Raw genomic sequence first — 13,931 nt, 5'->3', positions numbered from 1 at the left:
AATTTTTCACTGAAGATTTCAAACTGCTGAGAGGTTATGTATGGATCTGCAAGGTTGTAACTGTACAAGAGTATGATCCCCAGTTTTAGGTTAGGAAATGTTTGAATACGACTATCTCCCAATTTTAGGTCAGGAAATTTTTGTAAAATAATGTGGAATATTAATGTAGTGACATTCATATCATTTTGTTAATTTATAATGTAAAAACATAATATTATAAGAAGAATTTGTAGCAGGGAATTTTGTATCTGTGTATCTTTATATTGGTGTAACATTAATTTGTGTAAGAGTCTGCACATGGCATGGCAGTATGCAACAGGGAAAACAGTGGCTATATCAATTGAAGTCAGTTGTAAGTGTTGCAACAAAGTGGCTTGGAAACCCAGTGTACAGCAGGAAGTATAGGCTGAAGATTGGAATTGATCAATGTGGATGTACATGAGTGGACATTCTATGTCACATCAGCCGCTCGATAGCCAATATGAGGGCTTTGTTTCAAGCAAGGTTGGGTTGACCGAATGATGCGTTAAGATGTGCCTGTGAGGGCGTTGCTACCTGTAAACTTTTTGGGACACTATAACCACTCGTAGCAAACCTATCTGTAAGCGTGTGTGCATGTGCAGCAAGGATTCTGATTTTATTCTCATTCGACACTGGTGATCCTATGCTATTTTTCTTCAGTATCCATTACAGAGTGAACACTCTATAATTACAGATGCTTACAAGTTTCAGGTGGGCATTCTTTAAAAGACACCACTAAGTGTTAACTTTTAGTGAAACTCTGTTTTATTCTTCTATGAGATAATGTACAGTGGGTGTGGTGGTGTATACTGCATGCACATTCTGGAGTGGATGTGTTGTGCCCAGAACTAATTCTTGCCAGAGGAAATCATCGGCCGAGTATGCAGTACTTCAGTTGGAGAAATGTGAGGGGCCACATTAACCTGTGCTGGAAGCTGGGATGACTCAAGACATCAATGAAGAGGAGTGTAAATAAGGTTTGGGATGGTCTTTGTAAAGAAGGGTGTATCCGTACGTATAGAAAGTCATCGTACTTATCTTTACCAGATAAGTGTTTTCCTTATGTAGCAGTAAGCAGTGCAGAGGGACTGTTACCTGGAGGTATATCATATAAAATGTATATAGTGAAACTAATTGTATCTTAATTGTGTGTACATGACTTACTGGTGGTTTGTAGATGTTTGTATATTCACCTTTTTGGAAGCGGCAAAGTTGAATTGGTCTCATCAAAATGTATATAGTGAAACTAATTGTATCTTAATTGTTGGTAGATGACTCACTGGTGGTTTGTAAATGTTTGTATATTTGCCTTTTGTAAACGGCAAAGACTAGTTGGTCCCATCATGCGATGATTCTTGTTGGTGTTTGTCATGTGTTATTTTGTTCTGGGAGTAAATTCATGTAGTAAAACTTGTGTTAAATCTTCTATCGGTGGAGTAATTTAATTTCAGGGGTAAGCAGTAACAGGTAAGGTTATAAAGCAAGTTTGGAGCCTTGTCAGCCTGATGACCGTCGCCTTGCTAGAGTTGCTCTACAGAGTTAAATATTCCTGTAAATCTTTTGCAGGTGGCACCCAATTTTGTTATTTATATTTTATTCTAGTTACAATTCATCCCTTTAGTACTTTCAATTTCACCACATGTTACAATTGGCACTGCAACGTGAGGCAGAATGATATCCAGACATGCTACATCACCTTGATGGGCACATTTGTTCCAGTGTTTTAGTGAGCCTGTGTTAGGAGTGATATATATGTGTTTTCCTGTTTTGAGTGTTTTATCAGTGGAGAATGAATACTAGTAAGAGTAATGATAGTGTTACGAATTTGAGAAGCAGAAAGTGGATAAAGGAAGTATGTTGGTTAATCATCAGGAAAGCAGCTTTGACACAAGTACAAAAATCTTTGATGAAGAGTTTTCAGAGTGAAAATATGTCTATGGAAAATGTGTATGGAATTGTAATGGGGGTTGAAGGGTAAGGTAGTGAGCAAAATCAAAGTAACATGCGGGTAATGATGAGTTTATGAAGTTGGTATTGGAGCAGTTAGCCAAATTGACTGATCAAGGGAATAATTTGAGTAGTCAAATTAGCAATCAGGGGAAGGAAAGAAGTGATAAAATTAGTAATGTAGGGGAGGAGGTAAGTAATTTAATTGATAAGCATTGCGTGGCAACTAATGATTGGGGTAGTAGTGTGGAGAAATCAAGTGATAATGTAGGGAGGAAAGTTGATGATCTGAGAGAGTTTGGGGGCAAGGGGTGTGAAGAAGTGGAGGAGGATTTGTTGGAGGACCTACTATGTGCTAAAATTGATGGTGATAACACTGTGGTAATTGATGCTCTTTGGGAAGCTGCAGGAATTAATAAGGAAGTTTGTTGTGAAGGTGATGAAGTTTATTTTGTGGAGGAGGAGTCTTTGAGGAAGACATATCATTGTAGATGTTGGTACAAGTGAGGAGATTGATGTTACGTCAATAATGTGTCAGAGTAGTGATGATTTTGAGATAAATGAAACTTCCGTTAAGAGGGTTGAGAGCAACAGTGTTGATGTCATGAATGATGTGCGAGTGGAAACTACGATGAAAGATATGGAAGATGTAGTAATTGTAGGGGAATTTACTAGTAATGGTAGGGATCTTGACATCAATGATAGTAGTGATTTCAGGATGAGAGAGAGTGTAAGTGAAGGAAAATTTGAGAAGAGTTGTGTGAATGAGATTGAGGTGATTGAAGTTGGTATGTCAGATAAGGATGAATGAATAAAAACTGGTGATGCTGTGGATGAAAGTCATTGTGAAGGGGATGTTAGGTCACATTTTGTGCATAATGAGAATCATGAGAGTGGTTATGAATATTATGGGGATTCAGGGTTTGAAGATTTTATGAGGCGTAATTGCGTTGGAGAGCCTTTTGGTATTTGGAGTAAGTTCAAAGAAAGTGAGAACAGCAAGATGTATGAGAGAACAGGAAGTCTATTCAAACATGTTGAGTGGAATATCTGATGCTGAAATTAATATAAATGATTTCAATGATGTATTGTGATGTATTTCAATGATGTATGAGTATTGATGTAAGATGTGCGACTGTGGTATGTTTTCAGAAGAGGAGGGATGTTATGAAGGTGAAATGTATGTGCGTTCCAAATGGAAGTCTGTGGAAGATGTGTGTGAAAGAATGGGAAGAGAGCTTTTGTGTAAGGTTGGTAAACATGGTAGGTTTGCCTTTTGCAGAGAATGTATCCCTGAAGGTAATCATCCAGTTGAAAACACCAATGCATTTAAGGCAGAGGAGATAGAAGGGTAAAAACAGCAGTGGGAAGGGGAGAATTTTAAAGTAGGGTGGGAGGTCCTCTTCGGAGAACCTCATCTATCCACTGCAGATCAAGGGCAGATCTACAAATGTTTTAGGTTCTGTGAGGACCAATACGTAAGCAAGATGGGTAAATGTTTATATTGCCAGGTTAATGATCAAAAGGAGATGGTTGACACTTATGCATACTGTAACTTAAGAGCATTATGTAAGATAATAGGTAGTGTGACATAGTAGTAATGTGTTGTACATATTTTTCATTTTGTCTAGCAAGCCTGAGCTAACAGACATGTTTGGTATATTTGTGATTTACTCATTTGTCAGCATTCCAATTATCATAAATCAAGGGAAGGTATTGTAACTGTACAAGAGTATTACTCCCAAATTTAGGTTAGGAAATGTTTGTATATGACTGTCTCCCAATTTTAGGTTAGGAAATTTTCGTAAAATAATTTCTAATATTAATGTAGTGACATTCATATCATTTTGTTATTTTATAATGTAAAAAAGTAATATTATAAAAATAGTTTGTACTAGGGAATTTTGTATCTATGTATCTTTATATTGGTATAACTTTAATTTGTGTAAGAGTCTGCACATGACATGGCAGTGTGCAACAGGGAAAACAGTGGCTATATCGGGAAAGACGGTTGAAGTCAGTTGAAAATGTTGCAACAAAGTGGCTTGGAAACCCGGTGTACAGCCAGGAAGAATAGGCTAAAGATTGAAATTGATCAATGTGGATGTACATGAGTGGATGTTCTATGTCACATCAGCCGCTCGATAGCCAATATGTAGCGTTTGTTTCAAGCAAGGTTGGGTTGACCGAGTGATACGTTAAGATGTGCCTGTGAAGGCATTGCTACCCTTAAACTTTTTGGGACACTATAGCCACGTGTAACAAGCCTATATACAGTATAAGTGTATATGCGTGTGCGGCAAGGATTCTGATTTTATTTGACACTGGTAATCCTATGCTATTGTTCTTCAGTATCCGTTACAGAGTGAGTACTCTATAATTATAATTATAGATGCTTACAAGTTTTGGGTGGGCATTCTGTAAAAGACACCACTAAGTGTTTATTTGTTAGTCAAACTCTGTTTTATTCTTCTATGAGATAATGTACAGTGGGTGTGGTGGTGTATACTGCATGCACATTCTGGAGTGGATGTGTTGGGCACAGAACTAATTCTTGCTAGAGGAAATCATCGGCCGAGTATGCAGTACTTCAGTTGGAGAAACGTGAGGAGCCACATTAACCTGTGCTGGAAGCAAGGATGACTCAAGACATTGATGAAGAGGAGTGTAAATAAGGTTTGGGATGGTCTTCGTAAAGAAGGGTGTATCTGTATGTATAGAAAATCATTGTATTTATCTTTACCAGATAAGGGTTTTTCTTCTGTAGCAGTAAGCAGTGTAGAGGGACTGTTACCTGGAGGTATATCATATAAAATGTATATAGTGAAACTAATTGTATCTTAATTGTGTGTAGATGACTCACTGGTAGGGTTGCCATATGGTTCAGGATGAAATTCGGGACACCAATATCAACAAGTTCCAATCATAGGCACCAACTCCACGGGAACAATTGCCCCCATACATATAGTGGTACGGGGACGCAATCGTGTTTTTGCTCCCGTAAGAATATTTAATTTTTTCATCCTTGCCCCCATGCTGAACAAAAAAAAAAGTCCGAGCCTATGGTTCCAACGAGTGTACTTGGGTAATTCCATACGTAATGTCCCGTCTATTACCAAAAGACACACTTGTTATATGATGTAAATGTTAAAAATCAAATAGAGAAATAATAAGAAATCATACTTTATGTAAAACACCAACTTTACAGACCACTCCAAAACTATATATAATATTCAATGTTATTTGCATTGATTTTCAAGTAACAGATGGGACAGCTCACGTGGATTGCTCCTTTCTCAATAACACGAATAAGTGAAAACTAAAAACAGCATTTATTTACATTTGCTATATTTATGACACAGAAGTGCCCTGATGCTGATACCTATCATACTTTTTCTGAACTTGACACACTTATTATGGTCTGGGTTACCAATGTGTCGTACACTTCTCTGCCTACCTTTGACTAATCTGCATAAACATGCTAGCATCTCATTTTTTAAATGTAATCATGAAATTTCTGCCAAGACATTTCTTTAAAATGTTATTGCAGCAAGAATATTGATTTAACAGATTCTACTTTCAGTCTATATCTGTCATCTGTCCACTGTGAATTCATTAAAGAAAAAGTATTTCCACACAAGCATTTTGGCCAGGTAAACAGAAATAGAACTGAGCCAGTTTAAGCAATTCAGAATATTGCTCACTGAATTTAAATTGCTTTAAAAACTGAACCCATTTATTACTAGCTAACATGGATACAAAATAATTTTCGTCATTATTCAACACGCTGCTCCCAGGTGGAAGATGATAGCGTTAGCGTAGGGGTAAGGAGTAACAGGTAAGGTTATAAAGCAAGTTTGGAGCCTCGTCAGTCTGATGACCGTCGCCTTGGGAGAGGGAGTTCCTTCATGTTCTACAGAGTTAATTATTCCTGTAAATCTTTTGCAGGTGGCACCCAATTTCTTTATTTATACTGTATTCTAGTTACAATTTATTCATTTAATGTTTTCAATTTTGCCAAATGTTACAACTGATGCCTCAACGTGAGGAAGAATGGTATCCAGACTTGCTATATGACCTCAATGGGCACATTTGGTCCAGTGCTTTAGTGAGCTTGTGTTAGGAGTAATTTATAAGTGTTTTCCTGTTTTGAGTATTTTATCAGAAATGAAATGAGCATTTTTAATAAAATACTGGTGTGAATGGGTAGTTTTAGAATATAAAACAACACTTCTCGCCATCAGCCACTAGCATACATAGAAATAAGGTTTGCTAACCTGCATATAGAGCAATGCCATCTTTACGGCATCATGCGTAAAGGTTTGTTAGCCCGATTTTGCCATAACAATATTAGTCATAATAAAATGGCATAAAATTGAAAGCGTTGTATCTCATCACACAGGACTCCCTCATGTCAGCCCAACTCAAAATAGTTTGAACCTTCCACAGCACATAACTCATTTTTAAAATCGTTGGTTAGTCCGTTTTTGCGAGCACCCATTCAAATGCAGTTTTCTTAATAGCAACAGTCAATAATTAATATCTTGTGAAGTATTGCACCTAGAAGTATGAACTCCTTCTTAACATGCTCAGTATCTTATGCCAATTTTAGAATAAAAAGTCTCAAAAATGAAAAATCTGACTTTAGGTCCCTTTCTGTGCAGCGGGCCATATGTATGTGTATGTACATTTATTGGGTCATCCAGAAATAAATTGGAGTGATGAAAGAGATGGTGTGTTTTTGTAACATAAGTAGTCTCAGGAGTTGGAACAGACCCCATGTGTGATATACACCCACGTTCATAAAAATCAGAACACCTTGAAAGACTAGAGATAGGAAGCTCATATTCACAAGACATATCCAATAGTATGTTCTGAAGAAATGATTAGCATTTGAACCATGTCGGCCCTCAGGTTCAAGGTCCACATTGATATCTTGGTGCACTACCACTGACTGGTAAAATTTGCCTGCAGCTCTCGTTGTCACTACAAACCGAAGGTAATAGATCAGTGTGACTTGAGCAGACATCCAGGATGCCTCGCAGACATATGCGAGAACCATACCATCAAATGAGTGAGTTTGAAAGAGGGAGCATTATTGGCATGAGACAACGTGATGCATCCATCCAGGAAATACCTGCTTGTGAGGGACGAAGTCTGTTGGCAGTGCAATGGGTGTGTATAGAATGGTTCACAGAAGGACGTAGAACATGACAAGATGGGTCTGGTCGCACCACCAAGACCACCCCCCGAGAAGATTGACACCTTATCTGAATATCATTGTAGGACAGATCTGCATCCTCCTCGGCTCTGGCGCAACAGTGGAACAGTATAACACATAGTACACTATCAGGAGTGACAATCCGTTGCCGTTTATTACGGTCTGGGTTACTGATGTGTCATCCACTTCTCTGCCTACCTTTGACTAATGTGCATAAACATGCTAGACTCACTGGGGACTGGAATGGAAGCAGATAGTGTTTTTAGATGAATCCAGGTTCTGTTTAATTGAAAATGATGACCATATTTTGGTTCACCGCAGACAGGGGGAGAGGCATCACACTGACTGCATTCACACAAGACATACATTGCCTACTCACGGCCTTATGGTGTGGGGTGCTATTGGGTACAACTACAAATCACAGTCGGTGCTTGTCCAGGGCATTGTAACCAGTTTGACCTACGTGAATGACATCCTGCGACTCATAGCTCTACCTTTTCTGCACGACACCCCAGGTGCCATATTTTTAGCAGGACAATGCACGACCACATGTTGCTGAATGAAAATGTGCCTTCTTCTTATCAAAGGATGGCAGATCGTTGCCCTGGCCCTCCCGATCACCGGATTTATCACAAATCAAAAACATGTGGGATATGGTGACGCGACGGGTGTGGCGCTGTGACCCAATGCCAACTACCAATGATGAACTATGGAACTAGGTGAATACAGCATGGATGGCTATACCCCAGGATGCCATTTGCACCTTATATGCATCAATGCCATCATGCATGGAACAAGTTATCAGTGCCCATGGAGGACCCAGTGCCTACTAGGCAACAGAACATATGCTGAACCTAGGTGACTGAAATGCTAATCGTTTCTGCAGAACATACTAATGAATATGTCCTGTGTATATGAATTTCCTATCTCTAGTCTTTCAAGTTCTGTTTTTTTTTAACTTGAGAGTATCACTGTAATCTGCGTGAATCAGCAGACCAGATACTGCAGATTTTGACAGCCATTAGATGTACACATACATATAAATCATTCAGTTTCCTTTTGTGGTAATTTCTGCATGCCCACTGAGACCAGAATCCACACAAAAATGGAGGCTGAATTAAATGTAATCTATGACATGATGAAGAAGATGGAAGAGAGCCAGAAGAGGATGGTAAAGAAGATAGAAGAAGGCTACAAGAAGACAGCAGAAATCCAAGAAAGGATGATAAAGGAGATGGAAGATGGCCAGAAGGAAATGGGGGACAGCCAGAAGATGATCAGAAGAAGACCAAACATGGCTAGAAGAAAATGAAGGATGGCCAGAAGATGGTCAGAAGACAGAAGATGGCCAGACGATGATGGAAGTCAAGTTAAAGTACACTGAAGATTATCAGAAGAAGACTGAAGACTGCAAGAAGAAAATGGTGGGCAGCCAGAAAATGATAGAAGACGGATAGGAAGAGATGGAAATATAGAAACTCATAAGAAGGTGGAAGACAGACAGTGAAAGATCAAAGAACATCTCCATGATACAAAGCACATTCTGCAGGTCAACCCCCTGTTCCGAAGACCTTGTCGAGAAGACTGAAAGTTCTATTCCAGGAGGCAGGCCGAGCACAAAGTTCCCTGCTGAAGGGCCATTGTGGAATTCAAAGGAAACTAGAGCAGTGATACCTGGATGGAAACACAGAAGGATGGGGATCGTCATCCTTCCCTGGCCCCCTGACTTACCAACCTACAGGGCATGAGGCCATGGGATCCACAACAGGCGAGGATGCCGATTGAAGGAGAGCTGCGCTTTCTGGGAGATTTAACCTTCAGCCAACCTGAGGACCATCCTGCCCCAACCAACTGGTACTGCCTGGATCTGACAAGGAGACCAGAGGATGTACATGCTGCTGTATAGAAGAGTTGCTTGCTTGTTGTTTTAAGGGGCCTAACATCGAAGGTCATCGGCCCGTGGAAGAGTTCAGGCATAGAGAGCAACTGACTGAAGGTGTGGTGCGACCAACAAGCGGACACTACCAACAGTCATGAGAATGACCTAGGGTGCTGTATAACCGCATAAGGAAGAGAGGATTGTCTTTCAAACTTCAGAGGATGTGAAAAGGCACTTAGCATGTTCTGAGGTGAATACGTGATGTCAGCCATCGAGTGCGATCAGGCCAAGGCCCAAGTTGAAGGTGGTTCCTTCTGGAATGATTCGTTTCATACCGAGGAACAGTTGAGAAGACACTTCTGGAAGGGATTAGTGAGTCAGAAAACTGGGCAACTCCCAGCTGGCCTGGAAGGCATAGCAGGCCTTTCCATGTATTGTTCTTTTTATTTGGTTTCCATGTGTATTTCTGGGAGGTGCAACAGGAATGTTCCATCTCTATCCACATCACGAATATTCCGGTACTCATCACCAGAGCTATAAAAAGGAGGCTAGCCGCAAACTGTCAGTCTAAGTTGGAGTCAGGGTGGTGGGGCAAGTGTCGGAGTTCGATGGCTGGACTGAGGACTGCTCCCATCAGTGTTCCACCAGAGTCTGAATGAGGAGTTGTTGTTGTTGCTGCATTGGAGTGCTGAGTGAGCAGATGGACTGAAAATGGCTGTAGCACTGTTGGCTGCTATCAGTGTTCCACCGGAGTCAGATTATCGTCGTGTATGGAATGGAATACCGTTTGTAGACTACATTGGAGTCTGTGTGCAGAACAGTGATGCAAGTCACATTAGAGCAGTGTTAACTGCTGTTGTTGTGCAGAATATTATAGTGCTGGCTAGCACTGTTAAACTGTTGTTGTTTGGTTGTTGTTACTATGTAGCTCACTGTATCTGACTTTGTGAATTACTAGACTGTCTCTGGAGTCAAACCAAGGAACAGTCATCATGTGTTGTGTGGCCAGTAGCCTTCTGTTCAGACTTAACTGTCTGCATGCATCTGTTGTGTGGGGTGACTGGACTTGGAGGAGAAGTGGAAGTAAGGCGAGCCTGTCAATATGGATTAAAGCCATCTGTGGCAATACCAATGAGCTGGACTCCCTGCTCTGAGAATGGGACAAAGACTTGTGCATGGGCAGCAATTAGTGAGTGTGATCATTCATGATTGAATAGAATTTTGTGTGTGTGCTCTTATTGCATCATCGTAAAATAACTTAGAGTGATGAAACAGACAGTGTTTTATTCATAACAATATGTAAAAGAAAGAGAGTGCAAACAATTAAATTGATTAGTATTCCAAATTAACAGCTGTTCATAATGAAATGAGTAAGATTTCTTAATTTCCAACAAAGGTAGTTGTTTTAGTCATCTTTCTTCAGAGGGTAACTAGAGTAGTCAGGCTTTCCAGATCCTTGAAGCAACCTCAAAACAGTCTGATAACTTGTTCACTTGAAATTCTAAGTAATGTTCAATGTTAATCCTGGACAAGAGTTCGAAAGATTCTGATATGTTTGTCCCTGAAGAAGTTCATGACACTTCAACTACTGGCAGCACTTGTCAAGCAAATGAAGTAACAATTTCCTTAGTTCAAAACTGCTGTAGGCAATAAATGAATAAACTTGCTGTGGTATTCTGGAACTTGAAACTTTGTAATCACCTGTTATTTCAGGTAGGTTATTAAATAATAATAATAATAATAATAATAATAATAATAATAATAATAATAATAATAATAATAATAATAATAATAATAATAATAATAATAATAATAATAATAATAATCATCATCATCATCATCATCATCATCATCATCATCATCATCATCATCATTTCCTCGCTCCAGCAAGCTGGGTGCAGTTGTGTATGAGCTTTCTCCAGTTCGTCCTGTTCATCCACAGATGTTGTTCATATATGCAATGCCAGTTTACATCTCTGATTTCAAGGTCCTTGAAAATCTGCTTCTCCCAAACTTCCTCTTGGTCTCTTAACTTGGACACTGTGGTCAAAGTATGCTTGAGCAGTCCAGTGGGGATCCATTCTTTTCATGTGACTATACCATTGCAATCTCTTCAGTTCTAGGGTCTCCATCAAGCTTCTTTCCAATCTAAGCTGTTGTCAGATATCCACATTCCTTATTTCATTTATTTATTTATGCTTTTTGTAGACAAGGATGGAGGAACTTCATTTCTGTTGCTGAATACTACTCTTTGTTGATCCAGTAATTATTGCTGCTTCCAGACCATACGTCATTATTGGTACCAGATATATTTTGTACAAGCTGGCCTCAAAAATTAACGGAAATGTTTCATCCCAAAGTTTTTGACATACAGCGTGATAGAATGCAGAACTTCCTGTATTCTGTTGCTTATCTCTTGATATATGATATTGTCTGAGGACAGTACTGGAATTTGTCTACAATATCCATCTCCTCATCTCCAGTTTTTAGATGGACTGTTGGAGAGTTTCTACCCATCACCAAGCCAACTGTCTTGGCTTTCCTAATTTTAAGACCTAAGGTTGTAAAAGCTTCATGCCAAAGGTCCATTGTAGCTTGTACTTTTGCTCTTCTGTCTCATCCCATACCATTGCATCATCAGCAAAAACCAGGGAGTTAGTTGTTGGATCCTCTTTTTTAACCACTTTTGAAACTTCGTACATTATGAGTAGGAAGAGGAGTGGTGAAAGACAACTTCCTTGCTGGACTCCACTCTTCATTTCAAATCAACCTGACCTTCCATCCTGCACCTGGACACAACTGTTGATTTCAATGTATAATCATTGACTTCTGCTATGATGTCATCAGGCACTTTCTTATGTCTCAAACATTCCCTTATATTCCTGAGTGGTACATGGTCATATGCTTTCTTGATGTCAAGAAAAACAGTTATAAGTGTTTTAACTTTCTCCCAATACTCCTTGTAGAGCATTCTGGTGGCAAAAATGATGACTATAGTTGATCTATGAAGTCTAAATCCATGTTGTTCCTCCTCAAGTATAGATTCAACATATTTTCTAATTCTGCTCTCAAGGATGGATTTGTAGATTTTGAGGCCATATGACAGTAGAGTTACACCTCTGTAGTTGGTACGCATTTCTTCAACAATGTATGATGATTCCCTGTTCCAGTCATTGGGTATTACATTCTCTTTCCAAATTATGTTCAGTATTCTGTATATCCACTGCTGTCCAACCTCTCCTATTGCTTTGATCATCTCAACATTAAATTAATCTGATCCAGTTGACTTCTTGTTTTTCAGTTTAGATACTGCTGTATCCACTTCCACCAATGTCAAACTATTGGTATTTGTGCTGCCAAAATCATAAGGTTCATCGTCTAAGGGAGTGACATTTCCATCAGAGTTCAGTAAAGTTTCAAATTGCTTTAGAAACTCCTGTAAAATTTTGGTCTTATCCCTAGTCACCTCACCATTGGGAAAATCTACAGATTGGATAGATTCATTTGCAGTTCTTCTGTTCTTAACACTCTGTATAACAGTTTGTTATTCCCATCCTGTGTTATTCTGGTAGCCAGATCTTCCTTGCATTTCTGCTTTTCAGCTACAACCATTTGACTTGTAATTTTTCTCTTTGTAAACTGACAGTTTCTCCTCTATTATATGTTGATTTCCTTGTGTTCTTGCTTGATACAGGGCTCATCTTATACATATTCTGTCATTGATTGCCTTTTTAATATCATCATTCCACCAGGCAGTTTTTTTGGGTTTTCATATTTGGTTCTGTTGTCCACATACTTTTTCTGCTGCACCTGCCACAACCTTCTTTAGTGTGTCCCATTCTTCATCTACCAATTTCAGTTCAAACAATCTGTGGACACCTTCCCTGAATTCCTTCTTTATACTTGGCTCAGTAAGTCACAAAGTTTTTACTTTTGGGATTCTTTTGTTACAGACTCTGGGAGGTTATTTCTCAACAATAACTGCAACCAGCTTTCTATGATCTCTGCCAAGGTCTTCACTTAGAATGACCTTGATAACATTCACATTCTTCCATACATTTTGATCTATCAGAATATAATCTACTAGCAATTACCTGCGGCTGCGCTCGCGTGGATTTCGTAATTTGATCAAAGTAATCGTTCCTTGGCATTGTACTAAGACATTATCTGAAAGTTCCTAAAGTATAAAAACTCACCCAAAAATTTAGTTTCATTTACCTCAGAAACCATGTTTGTGGTATTACCTTTTGGGGCTAAGATGACTATGCAACATATAAATGTACATGTGAGACAAAGTCTTCTCTCAAGTCGAAAAAATAAATACATGTTTTTTTTTTTTTTTTTTAGGAGGTTCCAAATACCTATTCTTACATCTGCAACATCTTCATTTTTTATATATATACCTAATTATCCTCAAAAAAGGAATAGAAAACAGGCTTTTAAAAATTACAAAAGAGAGGGAACGTTGACCACATACTTAACAAATAAAGCTACAGTAGTGAAAATCAAAGTATTTTTAATCAAAAGTGCAGTAAATCCTGGAAATAGTATGTATCATGTTTAAATAGGCATACACCAACAAGAGAAATTTGGGGAGCAATTAGAAATATGCATCATAATCTGATAGATTCAAACCTGTCTCCTTTATATAATAGCCCAGTATTACTTCAGATTAATCAAAATATCACACTGGATTTTATTGAACCCTCTTTCCAATGTCATGTGTTCAGTTTTTCTGACATATTTTCTACACTATTTATTCCTATAACAAAGAGTGAATTTAATCTAGCATTGAATTCTAGGAAGAATTCTTGTCCCGGTCAAGACAACATTTCATACAATCTCTTACAAACTCTACCTCAG

Source organism: Anabrus simplex, chromosome 1, assembly GCF_040414725.1.
Source record: "Anabrus simplex isolate iqAnaSimp1 chromosome 1, ASM4041472v1, whole genome shotgun sequence".
In the NCBI taxonomy this organism is placed as follows: Eukaryota; Metazoa; Arthropoda; class Insecta; order Orthoptera; family Tettigoniidae; genus Anabrus; species Anabrus simplex.
Note: the sequence above shows the minus strand (reverse complement) of the source record.